At 38.3% G+C, this 22,337-nt stretch overlaps 1 protein-coding gene across 2 annotated transcripts in view; it reads right to left on the bottom strand.

Moving 5' to 3' along the window:
• NBAS (NBAS subunit of NRZ tethering complex) overlaps positions 1 to 22,337 on the bottom strand; it is a 426,675-nt gene that overhangs the window by 26,889 nt on the left and 377,449 nt on the right. The window lies entirely within an intron of this gene.

The raw sequence follows: 22,337 nt of genomic DNA, 5'->3' as shown, positions 1-22,337 counted from the left end.
AAGAGGCAAAATGGTGGAGTTTAACTGGTATATGAACATCCTCTAGGAACACTACACTGGTAAGAAAAGAATGGCTCAAGTGAGGATGCGTACAACTCTAGTAAACATGCTGTGCACACAGCCCCTTCTAAGGGCTGGCATGCCATGGAGCATGTGGACAGCTCGTGCCAAAGAAAAATCAAAGGAGGGGAGACACAAAACCCCAGAAGCATGCCAACGTGTAAATCCCCAAGTCAAAGGTCAAACAGGGCACTCGAATCTCTCGAGTTGCCTGCTTGGCCTTCTTCCAAGTGTACTTTACTTCCTTTCATTCTTGCTCTAAAACTTGTTAATAAGCTCTCATGCTCAAAAATTTGCCTCAGGCTCTCTCTGCCGTATGCCCTTTGGATGAGTTCTTTACTTCAAGAAGGCAAGAACTGAGCTGCTGCAAAGCCATATGGATTTGCTACATCTTGACTATGGTGCTGGATATATGAACCTATACAGGTATAAAACTGTATAGCACTAAATACACACAAACACACACAAATGAGTACAAGTAAAACTCGAAAATTCTGAATAAAACCAGCAAATTGTATCGATGTCAATATCCTGGTTGGATATTATGCTGTAGTTTTGCAAAATGTTACCATTAGGGGAAACTAGGCAAAGTGCACAAGAAATCTCTCTGTATTATTTCTTACAACTGGATATGAATCTATAATTATCTCAATAAAAACCTAAAATTTGAAAAGGAGGATGAAAATGAATGCAATCAGAATAAACTTCACAGAGGAAAATGCTTATACAAACAAAATGCAGAAAACAAACTAAATCATGATGTAAAAATAAAGATGAATAAGGAGGATACAATTTGAGGGGAAAAAACCCCGTACGTGATGTGACATAATTTGTATAAAGCATTCAGCAGAAAAATGGCTACATATAGATTTAATAAAATGTTTACATTTGGATGACAGATCTGTTGGTGATGATCACTTCTGTCTGCCTTTTGGTACTTTTCTTGGTTTAACATGCATTGTTTTCATAATTGGAGGTTTCTGTTTGTTTATTTAAAGAAAGAAACATACACATGAACCACAGGAAACTGGCATGTCTGTTCAACAGATGAGTCTGTATTTGGTGACTTATCCTTCCTTTATTAAACCATAAAATTGCTTTATAAATGATCAATTATAGCAAAAACAAAACAAAGATACAACACCAAACAAAATGAAACAAAAAAGAGGGCTTTTTCAAATCTACTAACCGCTAAGGATATATTCCCTGACCGTAACTTAAAAGATAAAAATAAGAAAGCTTGCTGATATCTTAGGAGTGAGTAGAAAGCAAATTAAGTTTGAATTGCTGTCAACAGTGTTATAAACGGGTCTCAATGCTGTATAAAGAGCCCTCACAATTTAATGGCTATTAAGTAGGACCGTACAGAGGCTTCCTCAGTAACAAAGTAAAGTGTAAACATATGTTTTGCAGAGCAAAAGTCATACAATCCTAGTTTTTCATTCCAACCCTCATCTGCTCCCTACCCCTTGCCACTTATATAATACCTATGTAACCTGGTGCAAACAGCCTAGCCTAGGTCTGAGTTTCTTTATCTGTAAGATGTGCTGATAACATCTACTTCACAGGGTTATATTCATTCAATTCCACAAATACTAACTGAGAATCTACTTTTTGTAGCAGAGATACAGTGATCGGAAAGATGACCATTCAATTTGTGAGAATTAAGCAAGACAAAGCCTGAGAAATTAGATAGAGAGATGATCCTCAACTAATGATAAGGTTGTGTCTTCCAGTCCTACGAGGAGTTCTCTGTCTCATGCCACACATCACGAAAAGGGAAATTCTAGCCCTCTCTTGTTACTCTCAGCTTCAGTTCTAAACATCTGGCCCTAATGTATTCCTTGTAATGGTACTTCCTCCCATGACCATGTTCCTAACCTGTAACTTGTCCATTTGCCTATGTTGGCCTACTCTGATATTAAGGACTTAATGTGTTCCTCTGACTACAACCATTGAATTACCCCTATCTCAAACATCCTTCTCAATTCAACTCAGCTTCTGGAATCAAAAAGTCAAATGCTCTCCATGTTCCCTTTTAGTTTTGCTGAACTGCAAACTGTTTTGCATATGATTATGCAAATGCAGATATGATTCAAAGGGAGGGTCCTTTTCCATGAGAAGTAGATTATGGACATTGGCAGTCTGTGCAAATCAGTTGTCTTCCTATATTGTGAGACATATGAAATTGAACATATAGAAAATAGACATTTTTATTCTCTTCATTTAGATGGTCACATAAAACCCATAGGAAGAAAATGTTACTTAGTTGCTCTGCAAGCACAGTTAACTTGGATATTTAAGAAAAGGCCTTAGCTTTACAGTAAATATTTGGCAAATGAATGCTCATTTATATATTTAGTTTCACACAAATATTTAAGGTATGCATATATATTTTATGATCTCCATTTGAATATACGAGTACCTGACTCAGGTGGTAGTTAGAAGGCTTTTATTGTAACACATTCAATTTGATAAAGGTCTTAAGAGACATATAGTTTATAGTGCTATAAGAAGAGAGAAGTTAACCTGAGATCAGGAAGGGGACAAGGTGGCACACGAGAAAGGATCTGAGGGAAGAGTAACATTTGGACATGTAGAGGTAAGGGAAAAAAGAGAAGACTGGGTAGAGACGAGGGGAGTCAACAGAGGGATGCTGAGTAGTAGTTTGTGGCTCATGAAGGTGAACTGTGGTTGAAATGGTAGATGAAGTGTGTTGGGGCCAGAACATGAGGACAACTACACGCTTGGGAACACTGTGTATGATCCAAACGTTGAAAATATTGACGCCAGTTCCTCTGAGTTTTAGCTATAATTAAATCCTAGAGGTCAGCAGGGAATATGGAGCAAAACAAATGATCGATATACATTTCTTGCAAAATAGTACAATACAAATGATAATGTTATCTACTTATTTTCTCAAAGATATCTTTGGCTGAATGTATGTGCATACTATAGCTAACATTGCTCAGTAAGAGTTAGAAAAGTTAACCTTAAGTTGAAGAAACAACTATGTCATACATCTAACAAATTATCTGAAACAAACTAGAGAAGGAAGTCTTGCCCTAACATCACAGATCACAAAAGGTGAAACAGATGGGCCTCAGGGGCTTACTGAGGCTGTGAGAACATGTGATTAGTACGAATATTATGGAAATGTGAATTCTCCAAAATACTTGAAAATAAGGTACCTGACTTACCATGGATGTGGACCTAGAAAAGAGTCAAATTCTCTTTGCTAGAAAGTAGGATAGTACCTATACACTATATATGTTCCCAGCATCTAAACACATTTCATAAAAGTATGAAGAGTACAGGGAACTCATGTAAGTCTCCAGATAGTTACAATGGGAAATTACTATAGAATACATTTTAATGTGAAAATTATAGGTAGTTATCAAATGCTTCAACATATCTCACTACAGGAATTATAAACGATAATAGGTAAATTTGATTAATACATGGCTTTCAAAAAGTGATGATAAAGTCAAAATAATACAGAAAAATGTTTATTTTGGAGACCTTACTGACCTTCCTGAGGGTTGATTTTTCCTCTTCCATAGGAGAGAGATAACAAATACTTGTATGATGATTGTGAATATTAAATAAGATAATGAGAATAAAGTAGCTGGCAAAGATTGGTGCATAGTAGGCACACAAGAAAGGATAGGTATTACTTATATTATCATCCACATAATGTACCAAATAGTAAAAACAGAAAGCTGGATTTTTTTTGTTTTTCGAGACAGGGTCTCACTCACTCCGTTACTCAAGCTGGAGTGCTGTGGCATGAATCAGGGCTCACTGCAGCCTAAACCTCCTGGGCTCAAGTGACCCTCCCGCCTCAGCCTCCTAAGTAATTGAGACCACAGGCACATGCTACCATGCCCAGCTTATTTATTTATTTATTTATTATTTATTTATTTTTGAGATGGAATCTTGCTCTGTCGTCCAGGCTGGAGTGCATGTGGGGAGATCTCAGTTCACTGCAAGCTCTGCCTCATGGGTTCAAGCAATTCTCTGACACAGCCTCCCGAGTAGCTGGGATTACAAGCGCCCACCACCATGCCCGGCTAATTTTTGTATTTTTAGTAGTGGTGGGATTTCACCATCTTGGCCAGGCTGGTCTTGAACTCCTGACCTCATGATCTATCTGCCTTGGCCTCCCAAAGTGCTGGGATTACAGGCGTGAGCTGCCGCACCCGGCCTTTATGTTTTTATTGTAGAGATGGTGTCTCCTCATACAGGTCAGGCTGGTCTTGAACTCCTGGGCTCAAGTAATCCTCCTGCCTTGGCCTCCCAGAGTTCTGGGATTATAAGCATGAGCCACTGTGCCTGGCCAAAAGCTGGTTATTTGCTGATTCCTTCTACTAAGAATTATGTCTATAGACTAGACAGGACAGGACAGGAAAACAGGGAAATATGTCTGTTTTAGGAAAATAAAATTGTAGGTTGATTTTCATCTCTTTTTAAAATCTCATTTACTTGTGCAATAAATATGGTATTTCAAATGACTCTTAAGCATGCCTTCCACAGATTAGTGAAAATAAACAAAATAAACTGCTATTTTTTTTTTTTACTACATTTTCTTTTTCTTTGTCCTTTTCCCCAGTGAAGAAAAAAGTAACATATACCTCTTTTAACATCCCCACCCCTTCCACAGTGAGTGTCAAACAAAATCCTGGAGATGAAAATGTCCAACAGTTTACACCTATAATAGTGATTATTTTACACCTGTAATAGTTTATATCTATAATATTTAGTGATTATTTCATATCGACACCACTGACAAAACATTCTAGGATTTTAAAGAACAAAATTCAAATGTGACTCAAACATAAGAATTTTTTTTTCCCTTTTGTCTCTGAAAGCACTGTTTCTCTCCTCATTGAATTAGGTGACTTTAGCCCTTGCTGTGTAGGTCAATTTGCCAAGTAGCTGCAGCCTTCTTATCAGACAGAGTCACTGTCCTTGAAAAAGTGAACTAAGTCACCTATTATCAGTAGAAGACAGTCTTAACCTCAAATTTCTCTATGGCTCCTGGAAGTGAACACAAATATCTTAAATTAAGGTACTTTTGAAATATGCATCTTCCTGTAAGTATTGATAGCTGCTTACTTTATCTTTAGAAATTTACAAATATGATGTAGTTATTAATACACTTAAAAGTACTTTATAAATAGAAAAGATTTACAAACATGAGGATTATTCCTGGCAGTAGTGACAGTAACCACCATATTCTTTTTAAAAATGTTTTTTACTACTATTTTATTACTCTGGGTAACTCACAGAACAGTAACCACCGTACTCTTATCTTCCGTAAGAATTCGTAAGCTGTTAGCCTGCTCCTAAGAGACTCATATAACGACACTTGATTTGAAGCTGCAAAACAACTGTGCAGTACCTTTCATGAACACAATAAAGTCACATTGAGATGTTGTTGTAGGCGGGGCTTCAAAAAACAGAACAAACAAAAATCCTCAGCTTCAACAAACATACAGAAATATCAAAAGGTGACAGAATTAACCAGACCTCTGCCTGTTAAAGCCACTCCTTTGATAAGGTTTCAGGTGGCCAATACTGTCTGTTGTGTCTACTGGATTGAACTAATATCTCTGCGGAAGGGAATTTTGAGAAGACCAAAACCAGTCATAAGCTGTTGACTACCAACACTCCCCACCAATCCAAGCAGTTCTTAGACCAGTGCCTGGCACACAGCAAGTATTTAATAAACAATATTATGACTGTTAGTTACTTTTATTAAATATAGTCTGAATTATTGCTATTAGATAGGAAAATATAAATATAATATATTCTATTGTTGTCCATTTCTGGATATTTATGGATTTTATTAAATAGAAAATATCAAAGTATGGAAAATAACTAAAATTTAAACATTAAAAGTAAGGGTGCTATTTTCTGCTTATTTTCCCTTTTCTATAGAACTAAAAAACAGATGCAGATCTGGCAACAATTTTCTAAATACTTGACCTTGCACAGCTCATATAAGGCTGTGATCATGGTATCTCCCCTGCCAGGTAAGGAGTAGGAAAATGAGTGCCTGTTTATAAACTGCTTACGAATAAATGGTTTTTAATTGCCACAGAAAGTCTCTCCTAGGGCACTGCAAACACACCCTTGGGATGGGGAGAAATCCAATTAAAGAACAGGAATGTAGGCTCCCAAGGAGTTTCTACACATCTGTGAGTACGGAAACGTATCTAAACACATAGAGGCCAACAACTGCAATTCTGAGCCCTGCTTTACAGCACCCTACTTATTTTACTATACCTGTAAACAGAGAAATTACACAATACAACACGCCGTAATCACTCTCCATAAGTGCCGCTGTCACTTCAATATGGAATACATATTTTTACATAAGCATATTTTAGGAAACACTTAAAAACATATAAGGGGAAATATTTTGTGTTAAGATAAGAAGAAAGATTTTGCCTTATACATTTTTTCTCTAGGACAAATAATCAATCATATAGTACCATGTGACCCCCTATAAATATATGTGTGTCTGTCTGTTTATTTATTTATTTATTTACTTACTTATTTATTTTGAGATGGAGTTTCGCTCTTGTTGCCCAGGCTGGAGTGCAGTGGCACGATCTCAGCTCACTGCAAGCTCTGCCTCCCGGGTTCAAGTGATCCTCCTGCCTCAGCCTCCTGAGTAGCTGGGATTACAGGAGCCTGTTACCACGCTGGGCTAATTTTGCATTTTTAGTGGAGATGTGTTTCTCCATATTGGTCAGGCTGCTCTCATACTCCCGACCTCAGGTGATCCGCTTGCCTCAGCCTCCCAAAGTACTGGGATTATAGGCGTGAGCCACTGCACCCAGCCATGTGTTTTCATTTTAAACAGCTGCTATTGAAGCTAAGGCCATACTTTGGTTTGAGTTAAATTTGATGAAGTTTTAATCGAATAATTTACACAGCTGAAAATTTTTTCACTGTAGTGTATTATTCTGACTCAGATCTGAATATTGGCCCTGCCACTTAATAGCTGTGTAATCACATAAAAATACCTCTCTTAGCCTCAGTGCTTTCATATGTAAAAATAAGGTAATAATACCTAACTAGCAATATCAGATTACTTTGAGAATAATATAGCATAACATATGACATAATATACAGACATACACATACAGCTTTCTATGTATCTAAAACTGAGTTAACACTGAGCCTTTATGGTAGCTACTAGTATGGAAAGTTCAGAGTTATATATAATTCTGCCATATTTTAGCATTGAGGTATTACACAAATTTCTTAACCACTTTGAGCCTATTTCCTTATGTGATAAATGGAGTGATGAGATTCCCTATGTTACAGGGTTATTACAATGTTTAGATGAAATGATACACATATGAAGGCTAATGTGAAGTCCATGGAAGGCCCTCAAAACATGCAGCACGTAGCATCTTCACAGCTTAAGGAAAAGAGATTTCTGTTGTTACTTCTAGAGTTTTAATTTTGACTCTAAGTTTTATTCCAGTTAGAAATTATTCAGAGAGACTTTAGGGTAACAGAAGAAATTGGCAACCAATGAATTATATCTACCTATATATTCTCCAAATATAAAACAGAATGACAAGAACAAATAAAACTACACAAAACCCACACATTCAGCACAATTATAGACCAAGCATGTCCAAATTTCAAAATACCACAAGGAATATGGAAAAAAGCACTAAATCCCAGAGAATGATCTCACATTCCATGTTAATATTTCTTTTTTTTTTTTTTTTTTTTTTTGAGACGGAGTCTTGCTCTGCCACCCAGGCTGGAGTGCAGTGGCCGGATCTCAGCTCACTGCAAGCTCCGCCTCCCGGGTTTACGCCATTCTCCTGTCTCAGCCTCCGGAGTAGCTGGGACTACAGGCGCCTGCCACCTCGCCCGGCTAGTTTTTTCTATTTTTAGTAGAGACGGGGTTTCACCGTGTTAGCCAGGATGGTCTCGATCTCCTGACCTCGTGATCCGCCCGTCTCGGCCTCCCAAAGTGCTGGGATTACAGGCTTGAGCCACCGCGCCCGGCCCATGTTAATATTTCACATATTCAAAAAAAGAATACAAGAAACCTAACTGTACTAATAAGTGAATAAGATAATCATACTAAAGGTGGCATGTCTGTGTGTGTGTGTTTGTGTGTGTGTGTGTGAGCGGGGAGGAGGAAGGAATTAACTGACTTTGAAAAATATAAACCAGATAAGCCAGGTGCAGTGGCTCATGCCTATAACACATCCAGCACTTTGGGAGGTTGGGGCAGCAGGACTGCTTAAACCCAGGAGTTTGAGTCCAGCCTGGGTAACATAGTGAGACCCCATCTCTACAAAAACCAGACAATTAGCCAGGCATCGTAGTGCATGCCTGTGGTCCCAGTGACTTAGAAGGCTGAGGGAAGAGGATCCTTGAGTCAGGAGGATGGGGCTGCAGTGAGCCACAACTAGTCAACTGCACTCCAGCCTGGGCAACAGGGTGAGACACTTTCAAAAAAGAAAAAGAAAAAGAAAAGAAAAGAATTATTAGTACTCTTACTTGAAGTCTAAAGATAAAAAGAGCTCTACAAAAATATTGTATTCTACCCAGTAATTTCAAAATTTATATGTACTCCAGGATTGAGCAAATATATAAATATATTGTGGATAATGACACCCAAGTTTCTTATTGACAGAGAGAGGAGTTTACAAATAAGAAAAGGGAGAAGGTTAGAATAAACTCTGTGGGACTGGGTTGGCATTAGAAGTAGCAATATGAAATTACAGAATAAGATATAAATAGAATAAAACAATAAGTTAAAAAGCCGGGGAATGAAGTTAAGCTGTAGAGTTTTTATTATTTTTCATTTTGCTTGTTTGTTTATGCAAACAATATTAACTTACTATAAGCTTAAAACAATGAGTTATAACACAGTATTTGTAAGACACACAGATAACCTGAAATCAAAAAACATACAACAGATACACAAAAATAAAATGTAAGAAATTAAATCATACCACAAGAGAAAATCACCTCACTAAAAGGAAGACAGGAAAGAAGAAAAGAAGGAAGAGAAGACAGCAACAACAACAACAACAACAACAAAACAGCAGGAGTAAGTTCTTACTTATCGATAATAACCTTGAACGGAAATGGACTAAATTCTCCAATCAAAAGACAGAGTGGTCGATAAAAAAAACAAGACCCAATGATCTTTTGCCAGAAACATGCTTCACCGATAAAGACAACATACGCTCAGAATAAAGGGGGAAAAAAAGAGATATTCCATGCCAATGGAAACCAGAGAAGAGCAGGAGTTGGATTGGCTCTGTGTCCCCACTCAAATTGCATCTCAAATTATAATCCCCACATTTTGGGGGAATGGCCTGGTGGAAGGTGACTGAGTCATGGGGGCGGACTTCCCCTTTGCTGTTTTTGTCATAGAGTTCTCATGAGATCTGGTTGTTTGGTAAGTGTCTGGCACCTTCCACTCCCTCTCTCTCCTGCTGCCTTCTGAAGATCCTGCTTCTCCTTTACCTTCTGTCATGATTAGAAGTTCCCGCCATGTGGAACTGTGAATCAATTAAACTTCTTTTCTTTATAAATTACCCAGTCTCAGGTAGGTTTTTATAGCGGTGTGAAAAAGGACTAATATAGAAAATCAGTACCGAGATAGTGGGGCACTGATATAAAGATACTTGAAAATGTAGAAGCAACATTGGAACTGGGTAATGGGTAGAGGCTGGAACAGTTTGGATTCAGGAGAAAACAGGAAGATGTGGGAAGTATGAAACTTCCTAGAGACTTTAATGGTTTTGACCAAAATGCTGATAGTGATATGGACAATGAAATCCAGGCTGAGGTGGTCTCAGATGGAGATGAGGAAGTTATTGGGAACTGGAATAAAGGTCACTCTTGCTATGCTTTAGAGATGTGTGGAACTCTGAACTTGAAAAAGATAATTTGGGGAATCTGGCAGAAATTTATAAGCAGTAAGTGTCTAAGATGTGACCTCGTTTTTTTCTAAAAGTATACACTCATATGCACAAAGACAGAGATGGAACTTACGTTTAAAAGGGAAACAGAGCATAAAAGTTTGGAAAATTTGCAGCCTAACCATGTGGTAGAAAAACAAAAACAGAAACAAAGCAAAATGTTATCTGAGGAGAAATTCAAGCCAGCTGCAGAAACTTGCATAAGTAAAGAGAAGTCAAATATTAATAGCCAAGACAATGGCAAAATGTCTCCAGGGCATGTCAGAGATCTTCATGGGAGCCCCTCCAATCACAGGCCCAGAGGCCCTAGGAGGGAAAAATGGTTCCACGGGCCAGGCCCAGGGCCTCCTGCTCCTTGGACATGGTACCCTGCATTCCAGCCACTCCAGCTCCAGCTGTGGCTAAAAGGGGCCAATGCAGAGCTCAGGCCGCTGCTTCAGAGAGTGCAAGCCAAGCCTGAAGCCTTGGTGGCTTCTACATGATGCTGGGCCTGCAGGTGTGCAGAAGACACAAGTTGAGTTTTGGGAGCCTTTACCTAGATTTCAGAGGATGTACGGAAATGCCTGGAGGTCCAGGCAAAAGTGTGCTACAGGGGTGCAGCCCTCATGGAGAACCTCTACTAGGGTGATGCAGAGGGGAAATGTGGGGTTGGAGCCCCCACACAGAGTCCCCACTGGGGCACTGCCTCTAGTAGAGCTTTGAGAAGAGGGACACCATCCTCCAGACCTCAGAATGGTAGATTCACCTACAGCTTGCACTGTGGACCTGAAAAAATCACAGGCAATCAACGCCAGCCTGTGAAAGCAGTCATGGAGGCTGTACCCTGCAGAGCCACAGGAGCAGAGCTGCCCGTGGCTTGGGAGCCCACATCTTGCATGACTGAGCCCTGGATATGAGACATGGTGTCAAAAAAGATTATTTTGGAGCTTTAAAATTTAATGACTGCCCTGTTGGGTTTCGAACTTGCATGGGGCCTGTAGCTCCTTTGTTTTGGTCAATTTCTCCCATTTGGAATGAGAGCACTTACCCAATGTCTGTACTCCCACTGCATCTTCAAAGTAACTACTTTGTTTTTGATTTTACAGGCTCGTAAGTGAAAAGGACTTGTCTCAGTCTCATTGAGACTCTGAGCTTGTGCTTTTCAGTTAAGGATGGAATGAGTTAAGACTTTGGGGGACTACTGGGAAGGCATATTGGTTTTGAAAAGTGAAAGATGTAAGAGATTTGGGAGGGGCTGGGATGGAATTACATGGTTTGGCTCTGTGTCCTCACCCAAATTGTAATCCTCATCTGTTAGAGGAGTGGCTTGGTGGGAGGTGATTGAATCATGGGGGTGAACTTCCCCCTTTCTGTTCTTGTGATAGAGTTCTCATGAGATCTGGTTGTTTGATAAGTGTCTGGTGCTTCCCTCCCTCTCTCTCCCGCCACCTTTTGAAGAAGGTGCTTGCTCTTCATTTGCTGTCATCATTGTAAGTTTCCTGGGGCCTCCCCAGCCATGCAGAACTGTGAGTTAATTAAACCTCTTTTCTTTATAAATTACCCAGTCTCAGGTAGTTCTTTACAGCAGTGTGAAAATGGACTAATATAGTAACTAAGACAAAATTGATTTCAAGACAAAAACTATAAGAAGAAACAAAGAAGATGACTAATGATAAAGAGGTCAATTCAGCAAGAGGATATAACAGTTGTAAATATATATGCACTCAATGCTGGAGCACCCAGATACATAAAGCAAATATTATTAGAGCTAAAGAAAGACATAGGCCGTGTATTAGTTCATGTTCACTCTGCTAATAAAGACATACCCATGACTGAATAATTTATAATGAAAAAGAGGTTTAATGGACTCAGTTCCACATGGCTGGGAAGGCCTCACAATCATAGTGGAAGGTGAAAGGCATGTCTTACATGGCAGCAGGCAAGAAAGAAGGAAAAACTAAGTGGAAGGGGAAACACCTTATAAAAAGACCAGATCTTGTGAGATTTATTCACTACCACGAGAACAGTATGGGGGAAAGTGCCCCCGTGATTCAATTATCTCCCACTGGGTCCGTCCCACAACAAGATCAGATTTGGTTGGGGACACAGCCAAACCATATCAGGCCCCAAAACAATAATAGCTGGAGACTTCAACACCCAACTTTCAGCATTGGACAGATTGCCCAGACAGAAAATCAACAAAGAAACATTGGACCTAATCTGTACTATAGATCAAATGGATTGAATATAGATATTTACAGAATATTTCCCCAACAGCTGGAGAATATACTTCTTTTCCTCAGCACATAGATCATTCTCAAGGACAGAGTATATGATAGGTCACAAAACAAGTCTTATAACATTTAAATAATGGAAATATTATCAAGCAGTAGCCCAATGAAGAAATCAAGAAGGAAACTGAAAAATTTCTTGAAACAAATGATAATGGAAACATAACATAACAAAACCTATAGGTCACTGTAAAAGCAGAACTAAGAAGGAAGTTTATAGCTATAAGTGGCTACATCAAAAAGGAAAAAAAAAAAAAACTTCAAATAACCTAACAGTGCATCTTAAAGAGCTAGAAAAGCAAGAACAAATCAAATCTATCTAAAATTAATAGGAAAAAAGACACAATAAAGATCAGAGCAGAAATAAATGAATTGGAAATGAAGAAAACAATATAAAAGATCACTAAAACAAATCATTGGGGTTTTTTTTTTTTTTTAAAGATAAAACTGACAAATCTTTGGACAGATTAACTTGAAAACAGAAAGTGAGAGAAAACCCAAATAAAACCAAAGATGAAAAAGGAGACATTTCAATCAATACTGCAGAAACTCGAAGGACCATTAGCGGCTACTATAAGCAACTATATGCCAGTAAGCTGGAAAATCTAGAGGAAACGGATAAATTCCTAGACACATGCAACCTACCAAGAGTGAACCATGAAGAAATCTAAAATCTGAACAGATCAATAACAAGTAATGAGACAGAAGCCATAATAAGTCTCCCAGTAAAGAAAAACCTGGGACCAGACAGGATTGGTATTATAATTCTACCAAACATTTAAAGAAGAAGAATACCAATCCTATTCCAACTATTCCAAACAATAGAGGAGGAGGAAATGCTTCCAAACTAGTTCTACAAGGCCAGTATTACCCTGATACTAAACCCAGACGAAGACACACAAAAAAAGAAAACTACAGGCAAATATCATTGATAAATAAATACTGTTAAAATGTTCCTACTACCCAACTCCTCTCAAAAGGAATTCCTCTCAAAATATCAATGACATTTTTTAAATAAATAGAAAAAACAATCCTAAACTTTATATGAAGGTGCAAAGACCCAGAAAAGCCAAAGCTCTGATGAGCAAAAATAACAAAACTGGAGGAGTCATATTACCTGACTTTATATTATACTACGGAGCTGTAGTAACCAAAATAGCAGGGTAGTAGCATCAAAAGAGACACAAACATCAGTGGAACAGAATAGAGAACCCAGAGATAAATCCAGGGATCTACAGTAAACCCATTTTTGACAAAGGTGCCAAGAACATACACTGGGGAAAGGACAGCCTCTTCAATAAATGGTGCTAGGAAAACCAGATATCCATATGCAAAAGAATAAAACTAGACCCCATCTCTCACCATATATAAAAATCAAATCAAAATGGATTAAAGACTTAACTCTAAGACCTCAAACTATGAAATTAGAAAAAGGAAACATTGAGGAAACTCTCCAGGACACTGGATGACTGGGCAAAGATTTCTTGAGTAAGCACAGGCAACCAAATCAAAAAATGGACAAATGGAATCACATCAAGTTAAAAGCTTCTGCACAGCAAAGCAAACAATCAACAAAGTGAAGAGACAACCCACAGAACGGGAAAACATATTTGCAAACTACCCATCTGACCAGAATATACAAGGAGTTCAAACAACTATAGAAAACAATTAATTATCCGGTTAAAAAATGGGCAAAAATGTGAATAGATATTTCTCAAAAGAAGACATATAAATGGCAAACGGGTACATGAAAAGGTGCTCAACAACAGATTATCAAAGAAATGCAAATCAAAACTACAATGAGATACCATCTCACCCCAGTTAAAATGGCTTATATCCAAAAGACAGGCAAAAACCAATGCGGGCAAGAATATGGAGACAAAGGAACCCTCATGCACTATTGGTTGGAATATAAATTAGTACAAAAACTATGGAGAAGAGTTTAGAAGTTCCTTACAAAACTAAAAATAGAGCTACCATATGATCCAGCAATCTCTTTGTTGGGTTTGTACCCCAAAGAAAAGAAATCAGTATATCAAAGAGATAGCTGCACTCCCATGTCTATCGCAACACTGTTCACAACAGCTAAAATTTGGAAGCTACGTAAGTGTCCATTAACAGATGAACGGATAAAGAAAGTGTGGTATAAAAAGAATGAGATCCTAAGATTTGCAACAACACAGATGGAACTGAAGGTCATAATGGTAAGTGAAATAAGCTATGCACAGAAAGACAAACTTCACATGTTTTCACTTATTTGTGGGAGCTAAATATTAAAATTATTGAACTCATGCAGATAGAGAATAGAAGGATGGTAATCAGAGGCTGAGGGGGTTGCAGGGGAAGTGGATGATTAATAGGTAAAAGAAAAGAGTTACAAAGAATAAATAAGACTTAGTATGTGCTAGCACAACAGGATGACTATAGTAAAAAATAACTTAATTGTACATATAAAAATTACTTAAAGTATAACTTAGATTGTTTATAACTCAAAGGATAAATGCTTGAGGTGATACATGCCCCATTTATCTTGATGTGATTTTTATGCACTGCATGGCTGTATCAAGATATCTCATGTAACCCAAAAATATATACACCTACCATGTACCCACAAAAATAAAAAAAAAGATAAAAAATAAAGACGTGCAACATGCAACCTACATTAGATGTGGACCAGAAAAAAGACAGTAGTGGGACAATGAATAGTATTTGAATTATGTGTAAATTAGATGATAGTATTGAAACAATGTAGCTTTGTTATCTGAGATATTAATATTTAATGAATCTGAGTAAAAAGTATACAGAATACTTTGCATAATTTATGCAACTTTTTTGTAAACCTCAAATTTCCAAATAAAAAGTTATCCCCAGTTATTCTATTTCCTCTACCAGTGCCCAACATTCACATACTTTCATTTTTCCTGACATTTTTTTTTCCTTTTCCTTCGATGTTTTTCTCACTTATCCGTAGGAGGATTGAAGAGAAGATATTGTTGTGCAACATGTTAACTAAAGATCATCACTGCTGAGATCATTACACCTCTAAGCAGAAGGCACTCGGACATGATTAGTCCATTACAAAGCACAACTGAGACTTGACCTGAGCCTAGTAAAAGGGTACCCAGAGATGGTGTTAGAGCAGACCTCATCCAGTGACATTTGCTAAACTCAAGTTTACTTCCTAGGAAGTGGTCACTGTTAACTAGGACACACTAAAGCTATGAAGAAAGGATGCTTGTGTGAAGGGGATAAACAGAGCCTCCCTATATCTCCACTTCCATCTGCCAAAAAGCGTTGTTCAGAATTAAAACTTACTAATGATTTCCCTGAAATTAGTGTCATTTGCCACAAAACTGGATTCTCCTCCTGCATGTGCTAATAAGTTGAGCAGCACCACTTCCTCCTGGTAACTTAAGCAAAAATCAGAGGCAAAATAAGCTCTTTTCTAAGCCCCCATATCTAAGCAGACACCAAGTCCATGGATACGAACGCTTTAAACTTTCTTTTCTAGCCTCTTGTTTGTTCGCAGCTAGTACCAAGTTCAGGGCCAGACCAGGCAATAAGACCACTGATTTTGTCTTCCAGCTGGCATCCCTCCAGCCAGACCTCTCCAGTCCATTGTTCATGCAGAGGTCAGAGGGTTTCTCCCTAAACACAGATCTGATCATGTTGCTTCCCTGGCCACACCCTTCTGTGTTGCCTGAGCAGCACAGAAGTCAAACCTGAGCATGATACTTGCGCCCCGCCCCGGATCTGGTCTGCTTCCTTCCACTTTCTTTTCTTGGTGGCTGTTGTCTTCACACCATACACCAGCTGGGCTGAACTCAGTTTAAGTATCACCCCTTCAGAGCAGTGAGCCTTTCCTCACTGCTTCCAGACAGTGGCTGCGTGCCCTCCTTTGATGCCTGTGTACTGTGCAGACTTTTACCACAGTGTCTGATATGGTTTGGCTGTGTCCCCACCTAAATCTCATCTTGAATTGTAGTTCCCATAATCCCCATGTGTGGTGGGAGGGACCTGGTGGGAGGTAACTGAAGCATATGGGGAGCTTCCCCTATGCTATTCTCGTGATAGTAAGTTCCCACGAGATTTGATGGTTTCATAGGGACTTCCTCCTTTGCTCAGTTCTCATTCTCTTTCCTACTGCCATGTGAAGAAGGACCTGTTTGCTTCCCCTTCTGCCATGACTGTAAGTTTCCTGAGGCCTCCCCAGCCCTGCAGAATTGTGAGTCAATCAAAACTCTTTCCTTTATAAACTACCAAGTTGTAGGCAGCTCTTTATAGCAGCATGAGAACAAATCAATACAGTATCTAAACCCTTTAGGGTATCTACTTCTTTGTTGATAGATCTATGTTCTCCACTGGTGTAGAGGTCCTTCACCAATTAGGTCCATTTACTGGGACCAGAATTAGAGCTTTATAGGTATTAGCCTATTTAATTCTTACAACAATTGTATTGTATTGTTATTTCCATTTTTTAGACAAGGAAATTGAGGTTATGAGAGATTTACTAACTTTTCCAAGCTCACAGAGCTAGTGACTGGTGGCCAGGAAGCCCAAACATTTTACTACCAATTGCCTTGTGTATTTTTCTGTCCCTAGAGTTAGCACAGTACATGTCAAATGACATATGCTTGAAGAATATTTGGTGAATATTCCACATATATTGCCCTGTTCAAACAACAGTTATTAGGCACAGCATTTTTCAATATTTGAATTAAGCAGCAGTTAACATATACAGTACTATGTATTGAGACAGTGACAAATGTAAAAGATAAAGCAATGTTTTGTATTCTCTTTCAAACCCCTGATTTCTCATCTCTAACCAAATTTAATCTATGTAAAGTCACAGTGGGAAGGGAAAAAGGCTATGCTTTATCTAGTCCAAGGCTATTCAAATATTAGTGCTGCATATTTCCCTGGCAAATAGGAAGAAGTGTAGTACATGGCCAAGAATATAGGTTTTAGAATCAGATAGAACTGGGTTTGAGTTCCACGTATCACCTTAAATTGGTCATGTGACCTCATTTAAAACAGAGAGGCTGGTTAACCACTTTGCAAGATAGTTTTAAAGATTAGCATGCACACAGTACACAATCCAGGGTTCCTTCTTTTGCCCCCAACGATGCCAATGGCCAGAGGGCAAATATTGAAAGGAAAGAACCCATTGTTCCTAAGGAGAAACTCTCAACATCTCCAAGTATTTGCAGGACCAATTAAAATGGATGCTCTGTCAACTTTAATTATTTTAGGAAAAAGGACACAAGGAGCTATATCCTAGCATTTCAAATCTCTTGCTTATATTGGGACAAACGTGCTGTGACATGAGAAGCAACTGGCTGGTCAGAAATCACTGTCAGCGAATTATGGCAAGCTAATAAAAATCAAACAAAAGTGCTTGGCCACTCTGTAAGGAGATCTTCTCATTATTCCAAGCAAATCATTTTGCTTGCATATCGGGGGAAGCGGCATGGTCTAATCCTTCATCATTAATGGCAAGAATATCAGACTGAAAGTCAGGAGTCCTGGCCCTGCCATTTTAAGGGTGACCTTGGACAAGTTTTTAAAGATTTGATATTCATTTATTCAACAAATATTTATTGAGTGTTTGTGAGATCCCTGTTCTCATGGAATTTATATTCTAATGGAAGAAGAAAGAGTTCATATAATAAATAGACAAACATAAGGACAGGCAGGAAAGAGTCAGCAGACACTGGTGAGTGATTTGTGGAGAATTAAGACAGCAATAAAACAGACCGTGACTGAGGTGGTTAACTTAGGCTGTATAGTCATTGTAGAACAGGAAACATTTAAGCTAAAATATGCGGAAGGCGGTTCTCCTTTCTGGACTTCTGTATCTTTTTCTGTAAAATATGACTGCTGAACTGGGATGCTTCTGAAAGTCTTTTCTAGTTCTAGGAATCTGTGATTTCATGGCTATTGGGGATATATGATATGGATGTGTGCACATATATTTTTAACTTCAAATATTATCCTATATTTGGTTAAGTAAATCATGACAATGAGTCTTAGCTTTGAAGACATTTAAGGTAACAGTAAATTATTTGTAAGGATCTAAATGTAGCTTGGCATACTGGACTTTTGTTGCTGTTCTCTGAGCTCTGAGAGGGAAGGGCATATTTTACTAAAGATTTGGAAATATAGTCAAACTGATTTCCGAAAAGAAGGGTTAATATGTCCTTGCACATTTCAAAGTAGGCAAAATACCTGCATTTGTAATGAGGTTAGAAATTGTCTCAAACTAATTCTTTTGGTGATCACTTACAACCACAAATTCAGACATATTGAAATTTTAAAAGGTAAAACTAAGCCACATGTTCTTTTTTACATAAAAATGGGAAAAAAAGTTTGAGGTGATAAGGTATGGGATTTTTTAAAAGGAAATAACCGTATTTTGCCCCATATTTTTCACGCGCCAGTTAGCTAGAAAATTACAAAAGCTGAAAAACTCAGATAAGCCATACCACGAGGATTAACACAAACACATTCATCCCCTTCCCCCTGCCCCCCATGTCCTTCTCTTTTTCCCTCCCACCCCAAGCTGGGGCATATTTCTGGAATGGAAATAAAAGCCTCTCAAACTGTTGAAAAATGAGGGTCTCTGAATTTTTAATTCTGTTAACTAATCATTAGAAAACTAGAAATTACTGTCTCTCTGAGAACCAGTGAGGTAGCAAGAACCAGAGACTGTGTTTAATTTTGCAGAAGCTGGCTGGTTTCCCAGCAACACACTGATTTGTGGGGCCACTACTTTGGGCACCTCAAGGATAATTAAATATCAAGTCTCTCTGAGGTATGCGAAGTCTGCCTAAGAGAGCTAGCAGCCACACTGAAGGTACCAGTCCCACATTTTTTGGTAATTGAACATTGCAATAGCATTATCTATTCTTATCCTTACGCTGTAAGAACTCGTCTCTATCCTTAATATCACCCAAAGTATCTCTGAGAATGACGAAGGGGATAGAGAGAAAATGGAAAAAACGAGAGCGTATATAGTCAACCCTTGGGGATCTTCTAGGTGTTTGGGATATGGAGACGAAGAGTGGAGTTTAATGTATGTGAGAGAAATGATGAGGGGAGCACAATATCCTCTATCTCCTCTAGTTCAAGCTTCCATTTTATATACTGAGCAGCCAAGCACATAGATGAAGAATCTTCTCCCAAATTATAAAACTAGTGGTAGAGGGAGGATGGACACACATACAAGTATCTGTCCACTAGTGCCCTGATCTTTCTACTACTCTAGTGAAAGGTAACACAATTTTTGAAAAACAATAATTGAAGAGACAATTTAAACTATGGGCATAGTTTTGTAACATTCCAGAAGTCGTTGGTGTTTCCATTCTAAACGCAATTTTTCTGCATTCATTCACCCAATAACGAGAGGTTATTTACAATTATAAGTCCTATTCCGCCATCAAAAGCACCTGTCCTTCAAAATAGCTTTCCATCAGTAATGCCAGACAGACACCTTGAATTTCTAAAGGAGGAGAGGGACACTCACTGATTTACTTCTTGGAGAAGACTCTAGATGAGTAGCATCATTAAGCCAGTGTGACTTTCTTATTTGTACTACCAAATATTTAACAAATCCATATCATTACCTACCAAGAACAGGGAAAATGCTCTTACATAAGGGTAAAGCAGAGGGGAGAGAAAATAAAAAGAATGAGGGGGATATGAGATGACTTGTATTAGAGTCATTCAGAGACTCTTGGGAGAGATTTCCTAGAGGGCCTGAGAAAGATTGCACCACCACAGAAGAAATATTGGTGAAGTGCAGTTACACATGGATTTGGCAGACGAGACAAAATAGTTTGCACTCATAACAATAAAGTCAAGTCAGTTTAGAAAAGTGTTTGAGAAAAAAATCTTAATGACAAGCCAAATTGCCTTAAGTTCTGCTTTTGAAAAAAGTTAATCTATCAAGGAACTAAAATCTCAAAAAAATTCAGAAATCTTTGAACTCATATAAAAGTTACAACTTGTTTCTTGAGTAATTAGAACATTGAGAAAAGCTTAAAAGAAGAAATAGCAATGATACTTATATTATTTATGAAGAGCTCGGGTTCAAATACCAAAGTGTACGTTCTAGTGTTTCAACATGTCAGATAATATGGACATTTTCCCCTTTTCCCAACTTCTAGACTGTTTCCTAGTATCTTTAGAATATTAGGAATCTGACACAACATAAAGCGAGGCTCTAACCAGAGAAATCAGCCTCATTATCCTGACAGGAAGGTGAAACTGACTGAAGTTGAGAACTTGAAAAGTGAAGGTGTGAGGAAAGTACATAACTGTAGTCACGTTCATTTGCTTCAGGACCAGAATCAGAACCTAAAGTTCCACATAGCAAAACTAATGTGACCTATTTTAGGGTTTACCCCAGGGATGCCACATGAACCTTCATGTTTGCTGAAAACAAGTACATCTCTAACTTCTATGCCCCGCACCTGGAATAGAGCTCACGGCTTATTGCCTTCATGTTCCTAGCCTGCTCTTTAAAAAAAAACTGCAAGTGGCTTCCTCAAGTAATACAAGGCAAAATGTTGAGACTGAACATGTTAAGGTAACAGTGCTTCAGAGAGAGTATGATTCTGACATTCATGACTTTTTAACTACAATCCACTTCAGTGATTTGACAAGAGTAGAGAATCTTTGATAGGTCTATCTTTTTTGAATCTCAGTTTCTCTAACTCTGAAGAGCAAACAATAGTATTGACCTTTTCATCTCACAGAGGGAAATAAGACTATATCTGATAATGATTACAAAGATATTCTGTGATGAGCCCCAAGATATTCTTAAAATCTGATTCATTTTTTCAAAGAAATTTATTGTTCTTTAGATGTAGTAATAACCATATAAGTTATAAACCTGCTTTATAATTAGACGGTAGAATGAGTTGGAGTTAGACCTCTAGGAAACTCTTTTGCAGTGGGGATTATCTGGGAAGTCCTAGTTGCTAACACTTATTGACATGATGGCCTAACCCTGCTTGCTAAAGCACGTGATTAAGGTCACTTACTCCTGGACCCTATGGCCTCAGGGTGCACCAGTTTCGAATTGAAGCCAAACTTCAACAGCCACCATATTTCTTTGATTTCGGAATTAGCATTCTTCTTTATTCAGTCAATAAGGATTCAAACTCTGAGTATGTGCATAGGATACCTACAGTCAAAAGATGGTAAATACATCCTCTAGGGCTTCAGTTTTCATGGTGGTGGGAAAACAAAACTTTTAACAGTAATTAATAATGATAATAATTATAAATAATTAAGGCTCAAATATATGGAATTCAAGGTTCCATTAAGCTTGCAATGGTTAGAGAAGGTTCTAGACAGATGATGGATTGAGTGAGTCTTGAAGTACAGTATGGAGAAACTAAGATCTTGTGTCGCTGCTACATTATGTCCTTCTAAATATAGGGAGAAGGGACAGCATTTTAGTACCTGGGCAAAGCACGAAGGAAATGAATTAGCTAAACCGTTCACCATATTTCCATTCAGATCTGCATGTTTCCTGGGCAAGAGTAAGCCACCATAATTAACTGACACTGTGAACCATCCTATCGCCTATGAAGAGAAAAATAATGTACACGTGTTTCTACATGTAACCTACCATGCATATGCATGTTCAAGCACATGGAAAAATAATAATAAACTTTGTTGCACACATTCAACTACTAAATAGCTGACTGATAAATATATTGGAAAGTCTGCATTACCAAGATGATTATCCAGTTGACAGTTGTTTAAAGAAATGAAGAACTGACCTCCAATTATTGTTTGTTTTTTTCCTTTTGAGATGGAGTCTCGCTCTGTTGCCCAGGCTGGAGTGCAGTGGTGCGATCTTGCCCATTGCAATCTCTGCCTCCCAGGTTTAAGTGATTCTCCTGCCTCAGCCTCCTGAGTAGCTAGGACTACAGGTGTGTGCCACCACGCCCGGCTAATTTTTGTAGTTTTAGTAGAGATGGGGTTTCGTCATGTGGGCCATGCTGGTCTTGAA

The sequence above is a fragment of the Trachypithecus francoisi genome, unplaced genomic scaffold (genome assembly GCF_009764315.1).
Source record: "Trachypithecus francoisi isolate TF-2019V2 unplaced genomic scaffold, Tfra_2.0 Lachesis_group17, whole genome shotgun sequence".
Lineage (NCBI taxonomy): Eukaryota > Metazoa > Chordata > Mammalia > Primates > Cercopithecidae > Trachypithecus > Trachypithecus francoisi.
Note: the sequence above shows the minus strand (reverse complement) of the source record. Positions and strands in the feature narration are given on the sequence as shown.